The 10,603-nt window shown below is 43.9% G+C and overlaps 1 long non-coding RNA gene across 1 annotated transcript in view; it reads right to left on the bottom strand.

The window, feature by feature from the left end:
• Nucleotides 1-3,668: 3,668 nt before the first annotated feature.
• The window catches only part of LOC128337716 (uncharacterized), a 50,504-nt gene continuing 43,569 nt past the window's right edge, over nucleotides 3,669-10,603 (bottom strand). Inside the window, exon 3 of the long non-coding RNA XR_008312408.1 lies at nucleotides 3,669-4,175. This is a non-coding gene — a long non-coding RNA (uncharacterized LOC128337716). The remainder of the gene's footprint in view (nucleotides 4,176-10,603) is intronic.

Genomic DNA, 10,603 nt, shown 5'->3' with positions numbered 1-10,603 from the left:
ACAATACTGAGCTAGATAGACCAATGGTCTGACTCAGTATATGGCAGCTTCCTATGTACCCTGAGTTTTCAAACACATCAAGGCATCTCCTGTGCCCCAGCAACTGTCTCAGTAACCCCCATCACACTGCTTTCCCCTTCATGGTTGTTTCCTATCTGCTCTTAGAGCAGACACCGATTTCACATTTTAAACTTGGTTTTTCTTTTTCCTTGAATAAATGTGATTTCTTTCAGAATATTCTGAATATTCAGAAGGGATGCTCAAGGCATATACGTGGACGCACATTCATGGAGAAGGCAGAACAGGGGGGATATTCTGAAGGAAATCACACTTCTGAAGGAAATCACATTTCTGTGAATATCCTGAAGGAAATCATAGAATAATATTTCCTTCAGGATATTCACAGAAATGTGATTTCCTTCAGAATATCCCCCTGTTCTGCCTTCTCCATGAATGTGCGTCCACGTATATGCCTTGAGCATCCTCTTCAGTCTCACTTTTGGCATCCCTCCACCTTCTTTGCAAGACATGCTCTTAGCACTAAGCCAGCTGATTACTGTCAAGCCCTAATAGTCTCTAAATATCGTAGAGCATTTGTGTTGATATGCTGCCCTCAGCAGTGTTATATGGCAGATATGGTGGGACTCCCTACTCTGAATGCTACTGTCCCTGTAGTACACAGGCCATCGAAGATGTGGGTCATGTCTTATTATATGGTAACTTTTGGAGGGATTTGTGTGAATCATTAATGTCATTTTATTTTATTTTATTTATTTATTTCGTTTTATATCCTGCTCTCCCTCCAAGGAGCCCAGAGTGGTGTATTACATACTTAGGTTTCTCCTCACAACAACCCTGTGAAGTAGGTTAGGCTGAGAGAGAAGTGACTGGCCCAGAGTCACCCAGCAAGTCTCATGGCTGAATGGGGATTTGAACTCGGGTCTCCCCGGGCCTAGACCAGTACTCTAGCCACTACACCACGCTGGCTCCACACTTTACCTTTGATTATGGATTTACCAGGCAGAGGAGATGAAGCATACATTTTATTTCATTTACATATGTTTACTCACAATCATAGGCAGAACTGGGGGGGCCGGCAGGGCACGTGCCCTAGGCGCCACTGAGGTGGGGGCACCATGCCAGTTCCTGCCACCCCCACCCCATTGCCCACCTGCCCAGCCCCAGGGCCCCTCAGCCACTTGCCTCCAGCCTAGGATCGGAGCAGCCTGCAAACTGCAGAGCAGCTCTTCTCTCCTGGCCTCTCAGCTGATGGGTGGGCAGCGGGGCTTCCAGAGAGGCCTCCTCCGAGTAGACCTCCCTGAAGCCTGAACTGGGCAGGCCCCAAGAAAGGCAGGAAGGAGGAGGCTGGCAGAGCTCCCTGCAGCAGAGCAGACCATCCAGCACAGCTTCTGCAAGGTAGGCTGTGAATTCCTTTTTGTGGTTACTGCCCTATATAGGGATCTGCTTGCCATAGGGCTTTGATATTGGGGGGGGGGGGGGGAGACGCGAGACTAAGAAATCTCTGAATATTTAATTTAAAACAGACTGAAAAATGTGGTGGCTTTAAAAACAAAAACTATCTAAGGCCTATAAGTGGCTTGTTTCATGTCAGAAAATCACAAAAACTTCTGGAACAAATATTTATTTATTCATTCATTCATTTATAAATGCACTTATGTTCAAGTTGTTTTGCAACTCAGAAGGTCTGAGTGAGAACTGTGAAGCATGTGTTGTGCTTTTATTTTATTTTATTTTTCTTGTGTGTGAACTACTCTCCAATAACTCACAGGACTTCAGGGTACATCTGGCCAACATGTGAATGCAGAACCTCCATTCCAGAGGAGATGTGTGTTAAAGGGCTTTAAAAGCCTCGTGTGAAAAACCTCCTGGAATCAAACTTGAGTGAATTTGTTCAGAATTCTGAGAAAACAAACATAGGCTCACCCTGCATGGTTGAAAGTCTCCTTTGCTAATCTGCAGCGAGGGGGCCATTTTAATAATTAGCGTTGCTAATGTGTTCTAGGCATTAAAAGTAGCACAAATATATAGTACTCAATGTATATCACTATATACTGTGAAGTGTCCATGTGTTTATTCAGTGAAATGTATTTCCAGGCAGCATACATATTTTGAAATATCAGACTTACATCCTTGGGGGCCTGGGATGTGTGGAGGCCCTGGACTTTGAGGGGCTGGGGGCCCATTTTAAAATCTCATCTTGGCCCATTTCAACCTCGCTATGCCCCTGACGGTCACTGCACATGGGTTTCTGCACAACACCTGCACAGAATAAACTTCCATGTAGAAAATGTGTCTCTTGTCAATTGACCCTGAATTTTCCATCCATGACTGGGATATTTGAGAGTTAGAGTCAATCATAAAAGAACAGCACACTGCTTGTGACAGGAAGGGGCAAATTACACTGATTTCTTCGTCTGGCAGGGGCTGGTTTTGGCCCTGGCAGAACTTGGCTGTCTGCTCCTGTTGCAAATTCCTCTGTCTAGTGTGGCAAATTAATGTCTCCTCCTCCCTCTTGGTGTCAAAGTAAGCACTGGTGTGGTGAATGCACAGATAACCCATCATGAGCCAACAGTCATCATAAGACAAAGGCTGGCAGGAATCATTCACTGGTTTATAGACCCCCACCACCTTCTTCTTCCCCTATTTTGCTAGTGGCTATTTGGGCAGGTGATCCTCTAGGACAAAGTCATGTTTTTAAAAAAGCATGAGATGAGACAGAGAAAATGACACTTGGAATCCTTGCATAACTCCTGAGTGTTGTTCTAAGTCTTTTGCAGAGATGGCTCATGTTTTCAGGTTTTGATCAACAACCATGTCTAGATGGTACAGTGTTCCTTTTAACAAGGATTTCCAGATATTGTTGACTACAAGTCCCATCATTCCTGTTTGGACAGGGGCGCAATTTCAGTGCTTGCCCTAGGCGCTATTTTCCCTATTTACGCCTCTGCTCACAATGTGGCTAAATTTTGCTTAATAGCAATGAATATACGCCAACAACTAATGACCGCTGTAGTGGAATAGTTTATCATGCCACTGTGTATCCGTAAAGCTATATTGTTGCTATGCTGTATGTGTATGATATTATATTTTTCTGCTTGCTTCTGTACTGGTCAAAGACCGTAATAAAGCTTATCTATCTCCACCTTCATTTCCTTATGTTTTAAATGTAACATGTTTTAAATGGTAACATGTTTTCAACATTTCTAGAAGGTTTTATGAGGTTTCTATGCAGCTCTCTGTCTTTATTGTTGGCATGACAATACCACGTCCAATTATTCTTCAGCTCATTTAAGAAACATTCCCTCTCAAGTTTCTTTCTCACTCTTTTCCCCTCACACAACTTTTTGTCTCTCCGGCTTATAATTCTCGATTCATTTGAGGTGGACATGACTCGTTTCTCCTCAGGGCTGCCCCTTCACTTTCGTTTCTCACCTTTTTCATGCTGTGTGAGCAACTTTGCTTCTGCCTTGCTGAACTGCTTAGACAGCTCACCCACTTCTCTTTTAAGATATATTTATGTTATTCGTCTTCTACATTCCTTCACTGTACTGTAGCATTACTACTACTACGACGCCAACGAATTTTTGTTTACCACTCTTCAACCTAAGTTCTCAAAGTGGTTTACACAGAAAGATAAACAATACATCAATATTTATTTATTTTTATTTATTTGACACATTTTTATACCGCCCAAAACTTACGTCTCTGGGCAGTTTACAACACAATAAAAACAGAAAGTAAAACATTAGTTTTTTTTAAAAGCAAAATGTTCAAAACACCACAGTAATTTAAAAAATTTTAAACAATATTTTAAAACAGCATTAAAACCATTAAAGCAATATTAATTAAAAGCCTGGGTGAACAGATGCGTCTTTAAAGACTTTTTTAAAGCTGTCAGAGATGGGGAATAACCAATCAAAACAATGAAACAATATTAAAACATCAGCAAATCTGTTAATGTTGGTTTGTTTGCTTATTGAATTTATATACCGCCTAATATTGAAATCTCTAGGCAGTTTGCAGAATTAAAACACAATATAAAATATAGAACATTTATAATACATAAAAAGATAAAATAGATAAAAACACATTAAAATTTAAAAATCTGGTATCAGTTGGAGGCCTGGGAAAACAGGTATGTCTTCAGGGTCATCCTAAAAACAAACAGAGAAGGGGATGTTGAATTTCATTGATGAGATACAGAAAGAGAACCATTTAAACAGTACTGTATACGTATTATACAGTATGTATACATATTATGCCCTTGTTGTTTCTCTGTTCCAGGTTGTTTACTCAGAATTACGTCGCAACAAAGGAAAATGTTATTCAAGTTCATTGATATAGTCTGCTGGTAAATATTTCTTTCATTTCCAGGAGAAGGAAACACACAGGAAAATAAAGCAATGAAAGCAAAGCCACCTCCACCATTTTAACTTGCCAAATGTAGCTGTTTGTATTAAACACATTCTTTTCTGGTATCCATGTTCTCATTCTCAGCATGACTCTTAAGTGCCGAGTTGAATCTGCCATGCCAAGACGGCTGCTCAGCTGTTGTTGCAGCTGGACTACTACAACTCCCATCATCCCTGATTACTGACCACTGTAGTTGGGGGTGATGGGAGTTGTAGTCCAACAGCTGCTGGAGGGTCACAGTTATACAGCCCTGTGCCATGCATTGGAAGTGGGAAGTGGAGGAATTACAGGAGTGCATGACAGGCTGCCTTCGTCCAGCTGAGTCAGATCATTAGTCCATCTAGCTCTGCTGTCTACTCTGACTGGCAGCAGCTCTCCGAGGTTTCAGAGAGGAGCCTTTCCAAAGCCGATCTGGAGATGCCATGGATTGAACTTAGGCCCTTCACCTTCAGTGGCACAGCGGGGAAATGTTTGACTAACAAGCAGAAGGTTGCCAGTTCGAATCCCCGCTGGTACTATATCAGGCAGCAGCGATCTAGGAAGATGCTGAAAGGCGCCATCTCATACTGTGCGGGAGGAGGCAATGGTCAACCCCTCCTGTATTCTTCCAAAGACAACCACAGGGCTCTGTGGGCGCCAGGAGTCGACACCGACTCGAAGGCACACTTTACCTTTACCTTCTGCATGCATAGCAGAAGCTCAGCCCTATTCCTGAAGCCAATTAATGTTAATTTAGCATGTTACTTTCATTGAATAAGGAGACTTCAAGTGTTTGACTGTCCATCTTGATGGAATTAAGAGCTGGGATACTTGTCAATAATAATCTATTACACCAGGCAAGCAATTAAGTCCCACCCACCACCCACCCCGCCTTTTCTGTTTATACTTTTTTTTAAAAGAAAAAAGAAAACATCTTTTTAAAACTGCTGCAGTGCTGCTCTGAGGACAGGGGAGAGATGTTTTGGTGCTATTGCCATTTCTAGCTTCAGCGGAACAATATTTCTGCCCACCGATCCCGTCCTCAGAACTCAGCGGAGAGGAAAAGGTATGTTTGTCTTGAAGAAGGGTAGGGGTGGGGTTTTCCAAAAGACGACGACAACGACTACTATTTATACACCGCTTTTCAACAAAGTTTCCAAAGCGGTTTACATAGAAAAATAAAGAAGACATAAATAAGATGGTTCAAACAAAGCCGATACCATCAACTGCCTCTGAAAGAATGTTGTGCTGGGGCCGGATAGGGCCAATTGCTCTGCCCCTGCTAAATAAAGAGAACCGTCCCTTTAAAAAGGTGCCTCTTTGCTCTGTTAGCAGGGGCTGTAGAAATGTTCTGACTTTCCCCTAAGGCTCCCTGAGGAAGGAGAACCAGCTCATGATTTATATTCTGAGATTCTCTGCCTTCACCTTTGACAACGCGGAGCATATCTGAGGATGGGATAGCTGATGAAAAGTGGAAATCTCTTTACTGAGCCCGGGGTGGGGGGGTGGGGAGGGGGAATCACACAGGCAGCCTAGCAGCCAGGATTCAAGCAGCTATTACAGGCACATTTAAGGGCATGGGTCATGGATCTGGAAGATGTCTCCCCTCTAGTTCTATCGCAAACTATTTGGAGATTCCATTCCACTCCAAACAGTTGGATGGGGATTGGCAGCTGAAAGTTGAAGGCGCTGCTTTTTGAGACACAAAAATACAAATCTCCCTGGGGTATGGAATTCTTTGGATCCCGGCCATCAATTTTTAAAATCCCCTTCCGATCGAATGCTCTATTGACCATTAAAAATTCCCTGGCTGGTCCTCCTCTTGTTCCCCAGCTGCAGATAAAAAAGCAAGGCAAACAATGTCCTTCCTTGAGCATTTCCCCAGGAATGCTGTCTTTGTTAGTTTGCTTCAGTCTCTAGCATTGTTAAAGCTTAGCAGCCTTCTTGACTCATTATACCTTTTAGATTTCCCTTTTGGACTTCTGCTTCCCTGCTGATAATAAAGGGATGTGAGGATCACCTTGCTAAATAAGTAGAAAGGGTCCTCTGCAAAAACCATTACCCCTCAGCAAAGATTACGTTAACTCCCAAGTATCCTTCAAGTCTCAAAATAAACTGTGTTGAGTTCTGCATTTCCCTGCATCACAGAAAGTTTCAGCAACACATACACATAGACACACAACACATACACATAGACACACACCATCATATGGCTGGTCATGCTGTGGATCCAGTTTTTGCCAGACAGGATCAATATGATCTGGGGGGGGGGCGCTTTGTTCTAGCTCCTTTAATTTATTTTATTGTTCTTTTGATCCAGCCTTTCATAAATTTCACCCCAAGGAGATTTACAGAATTAAAACAAAGAAACCCGCCTCCCCCCCCTCAAATCAAACTAAAACAGCCAACACAGCCATAAAATGCAGAAGCAGTAAAAACAGAAGTCTCCTTCAGAGGTTATCGAAAAGCGCCGCGGTAGCCGCAGTGCTCTTTAGTTTATTCATAAATGATCTAGCAAAGTGGCCAAATGTGCAGATAGTACTCATTTAGGGGAGTGAAATCCAAAACAGATTGTGAGGCGCTCCAAAAGGATCTCTCCAAACTGAGTGAATGGCAACAAAACAGCAAATTGGTTCAGTGTAAGCAAGTGTGAAGTGATGCCTATTGGGGCAAAAAAAAAAGAGGAGAAAAAACCCAACTTCACATATCTGCTGATGGGGTCTGAGCTGTCGGTGATCTTGGGGTTGTGGTGGACAGCCCATTGAAAGGGTCGGATCAGTGTGTGGCAGCTGTGAAGAAGGCAAATATTCCAGGCCCAGGGAGGACTACTACGGGGGTAGTAGGCTGAGCAAAAGGTTGCCAGTTAGAATCCCTGCTGGTATGTTTCCCAGACCATGGGAAACACCTCTATCAGGCAGCAGCGATCTAGGAAGGTGCTGAAAGGCATCATCTCATACTGCGCGGAAGAAGGCAATGGTAAACCCTCCTGTATTCTACCAAAGACAATCACAGGGTTCTGTGGGCGCCCGGAGTCAACTCGAGGGCACAACTTTACCTTTAGGCTGAGAATATGTCAGTCATGTCTGCCTTACACAGCCTGACAAGGTCATTGGACTCTAACAAATTTTAACCATCTCACAGGACAAATGCGTAATCATTTTTGGCAACGCCTACCCCTCTAGAGATGGAAAATAAGTGACAGCATTGTTACACTTACGGCTTTCTCGGTGTTATCGCATTGAGAGAGGCTTGACTGTCATGCAAGTGGGACAGGGCCTTTTTGGTTATAGCCCCCAGGCTTTCGAATGCTCACCTGGCAGATGTGTACACTGACGGGACTGAGGGAAGCAGCTCCTCCCCGCTGCTCTCCTTTTTCTTTTGAAACAAGTCCACATGGCATGCTCCGTGTTGAGTTCTAGCCAATAGATCTGCATTTCTGAAGAGAGTATGCCTCTTATCATGCTAATGATTGTATACCAGTGCCTCTCCCTATTTGCTCTGGTGTTTTCAGAAAAAGTTGCTTAAAACCAACATTTTAGAAACCCGGGAATACATCAAGATAAGCTAGAATTCGCAAGACAAAGACCGATTTGTGTGTGGAGTGGGTCCAAAAATCTCGAAGGGACTTCGAGGTTAGTTTGGCTGGTGTGTGAACGCACTCACTCTCCTCTGAAGGAGATTCGGGGCAGAAGGAAGCCCTGTGTGTAAAGCCGCCAGCTGGCTTGATATGTGCATTAAAGCAGCAGGAAGATACAGATAGGCATGCAGGCAGGACGAAACCCTCTTCCAGCCAAGGAGTTCAGCAAGTGATAAGAGCCATTGGGGCGTGCTCATTAAAATCAATTATCGGTTTACCGGACTCCTCTGTCCATGAAAAGACAACTTTACTCAAGTACACTCTATTTACATAAGTTCGGCCACGCATACACACGGAATTGCCTTCGGGAAGGAAACAGCCAGAGACAATGAAACCTTTCCAGGTCCCACCCAACTCCCAAATTCAGCCAAAGAAAGCAACAGAAATGTTGCCTGAGGACATGTTTTGGGGTTTAATTGGCCCCAATTCCATGACGATGATGAATTCGATTTCTATACCGCCCTTCCAAAACTGGCTCAGGGCGGTTTACACAGAGAAATAACAAACAAATAAGATGGAACCCTGTCCCCGAAGGGCTCACATTCTAAAAAGAAACATAAGACAGACACCAGCAACAGTCACTGGAGGTCCTGTGCTGGGGGTGGATAGGGCCAGTTACTCTCCCCCTACTCAATAAAGAGAATCCCCATGTTAAAAGGTGCCTCTTTGCCCAGTTAGCAAAGAGGTGTGATCCAGTGTGCTCCTTTGTGACCCACACACACCTTGGAGTTACCAGTAGCTTCAGAGATCTACTGCTCACACACCCTCACACCAGGCTGTGTCCAGCTTTTCGTGCCAATTTCCAGATCGGTTCTCTGGCCGAACCCAATCTACCCCATCACCAACATAGGAAGCTGGTTCCAGGGAGGAGGCACCCCCCCACAGATTGACCTCTGTCATCTAACCCCTCTGGTCTTCTCACCCCTGCTTCTGACCGAGCTGTCCCTAGGAACAAGGTCCCTCAGTTGTTCAGGGAGCCTTGAGGTTGCTGCACCAGTAAAAACCAGATGGCTCTGTGATCACCAGGAGTTGACACCAACTCGGTGGCACAACTTTACTTTACTTTAGAAGCTCAGGTAATAGAAACGTTTGCCCCTCGCTGGGCCCATCCCTGCTCCTTTTTCTGAAATCCATCCTCCTCCTTCTCTAAAGCCTCTTCCTCCAGCCTGCCTGGGAATTTATACAATTAGGACTTCAAGCTAAAATGCCTCTTTGCAATTGAACGTACCTTGAATAGGATTGTTTTCACCACACATTCCTTTCTGCTGTATCCCTCCTGTCAATGAACCCTGCTTTTGGTTTTGAAACTTCAACCTTGCCTCAGTCCAGTTATTTCCTGAGTCCACAACTTGGTATAAAATTAATCTGACATGGAACTGTCCTACCCAGAGCTAATTTCCCCACACAAAGCCTGAATGCAATTGTGGGGTGTGTGTGTGTGTGTGTTATTTATTTTATTTATTTAAAGTATTTCTATACCACCCAAAACTTGCGTCTCTGGATGGTTTACCATTCAAATAGTTTAAAACATCAAATCAATTAACAATTAAAATCATTTAAAAGATTAAAAACATTTAAAACCCAGTATTAAAATTATTTAAAACTATACATCTAATTCAACGCCTGGGTGAATAAATGTGACTTTTTCTGTGACTATTTAAAAGTTGCCAGAGATGGGGAGGCTCTTATTTCAACATGCGCTCTACGTGGGGCTGCCTTTGTATGTAGTTCAGAAACTTTAGTTAGTTCAAAATACAGCAGCCAGATTGGTCTCTGGGGCAACCCAGAGAGACGATATTATGCATGTTTTGAAACAGTGCAGCACTGGCTGCCGATATGTTTCTGAGCAAAATACAAAGTGCTAGTTATTACCTTCAAAGCCCTGAACAGCTTAGGTCCAGGTTACCTTAGAGAGCGCCTTCTTCGGTCTGATCCCCACCGGACGCTAAGATTGTCTGAGGAGGTCCGGCTCCAGTTGCCACCAGCTCTTCTGGTGGCGACCCAGAGGCGGGCCTTCTCTGTAGCCGCTCCTGGACTGTGGAATGCGCTCCCTGCAGACATCCGTAATTGGAAGTCTTTATTGGAATTTAGGAGAGCCCTAAAGACCTACCTGTTCGGCCTGGCCTTCCAGTGCTCTTAAATTGTTTTAAAGGGTCTTTGATCGTTTGTGAACCGCCCTGAGCTATTTTGTAAGGGCGGTCTAAAAATCAAATCAAATCAATAAATAAATAATAACAGGGAGCGCATTCCAAAGTCCAGGGGCTGCAATGGAGAAGGCCCGTTTCCGAGTAGCCGGCAGATGAGTTGGTGGCAGCCACAGGCGAACTTCCCCAGATGATTTTAACAGGCGGTGGGGTTCATGGTGTTTACCAATCACCCCGGGGCAGTTCCGTTAACACTGGAGACTGGTGGTGTTTTTGTGACAAATATTGTTGAAAGGGTGAAGCAAGTTCACGAGCATTAGTCTTCAAATATATATCACATCTGCACAAACTAAACAGCATGCGCTAGGAGCCTTGCCTGCTGCAAACACTCAGATGCAACATTTCAGAC

Source organism: Hemicordylus capensis, chromosome 14 (genome assembly GCF_027244095.1).
Source record: "Hemicordylus capensis ecotype Gifberg chromosome 14, rHemCap1.1.pri, whole genome shotgun sequence".
Classification (NCBI taxonomy): Eukaryota; Metazoa; Chordata; class Lepidosauria; order Squamata; family Cordylidae; genus Hemicordylus; species Hemicordylus capensis.
The sequence above is the reverse complement of the archived record's forward strand: the minus strand, read 5'-3'. Positions and strand labels throughout refer to the sequence as shown.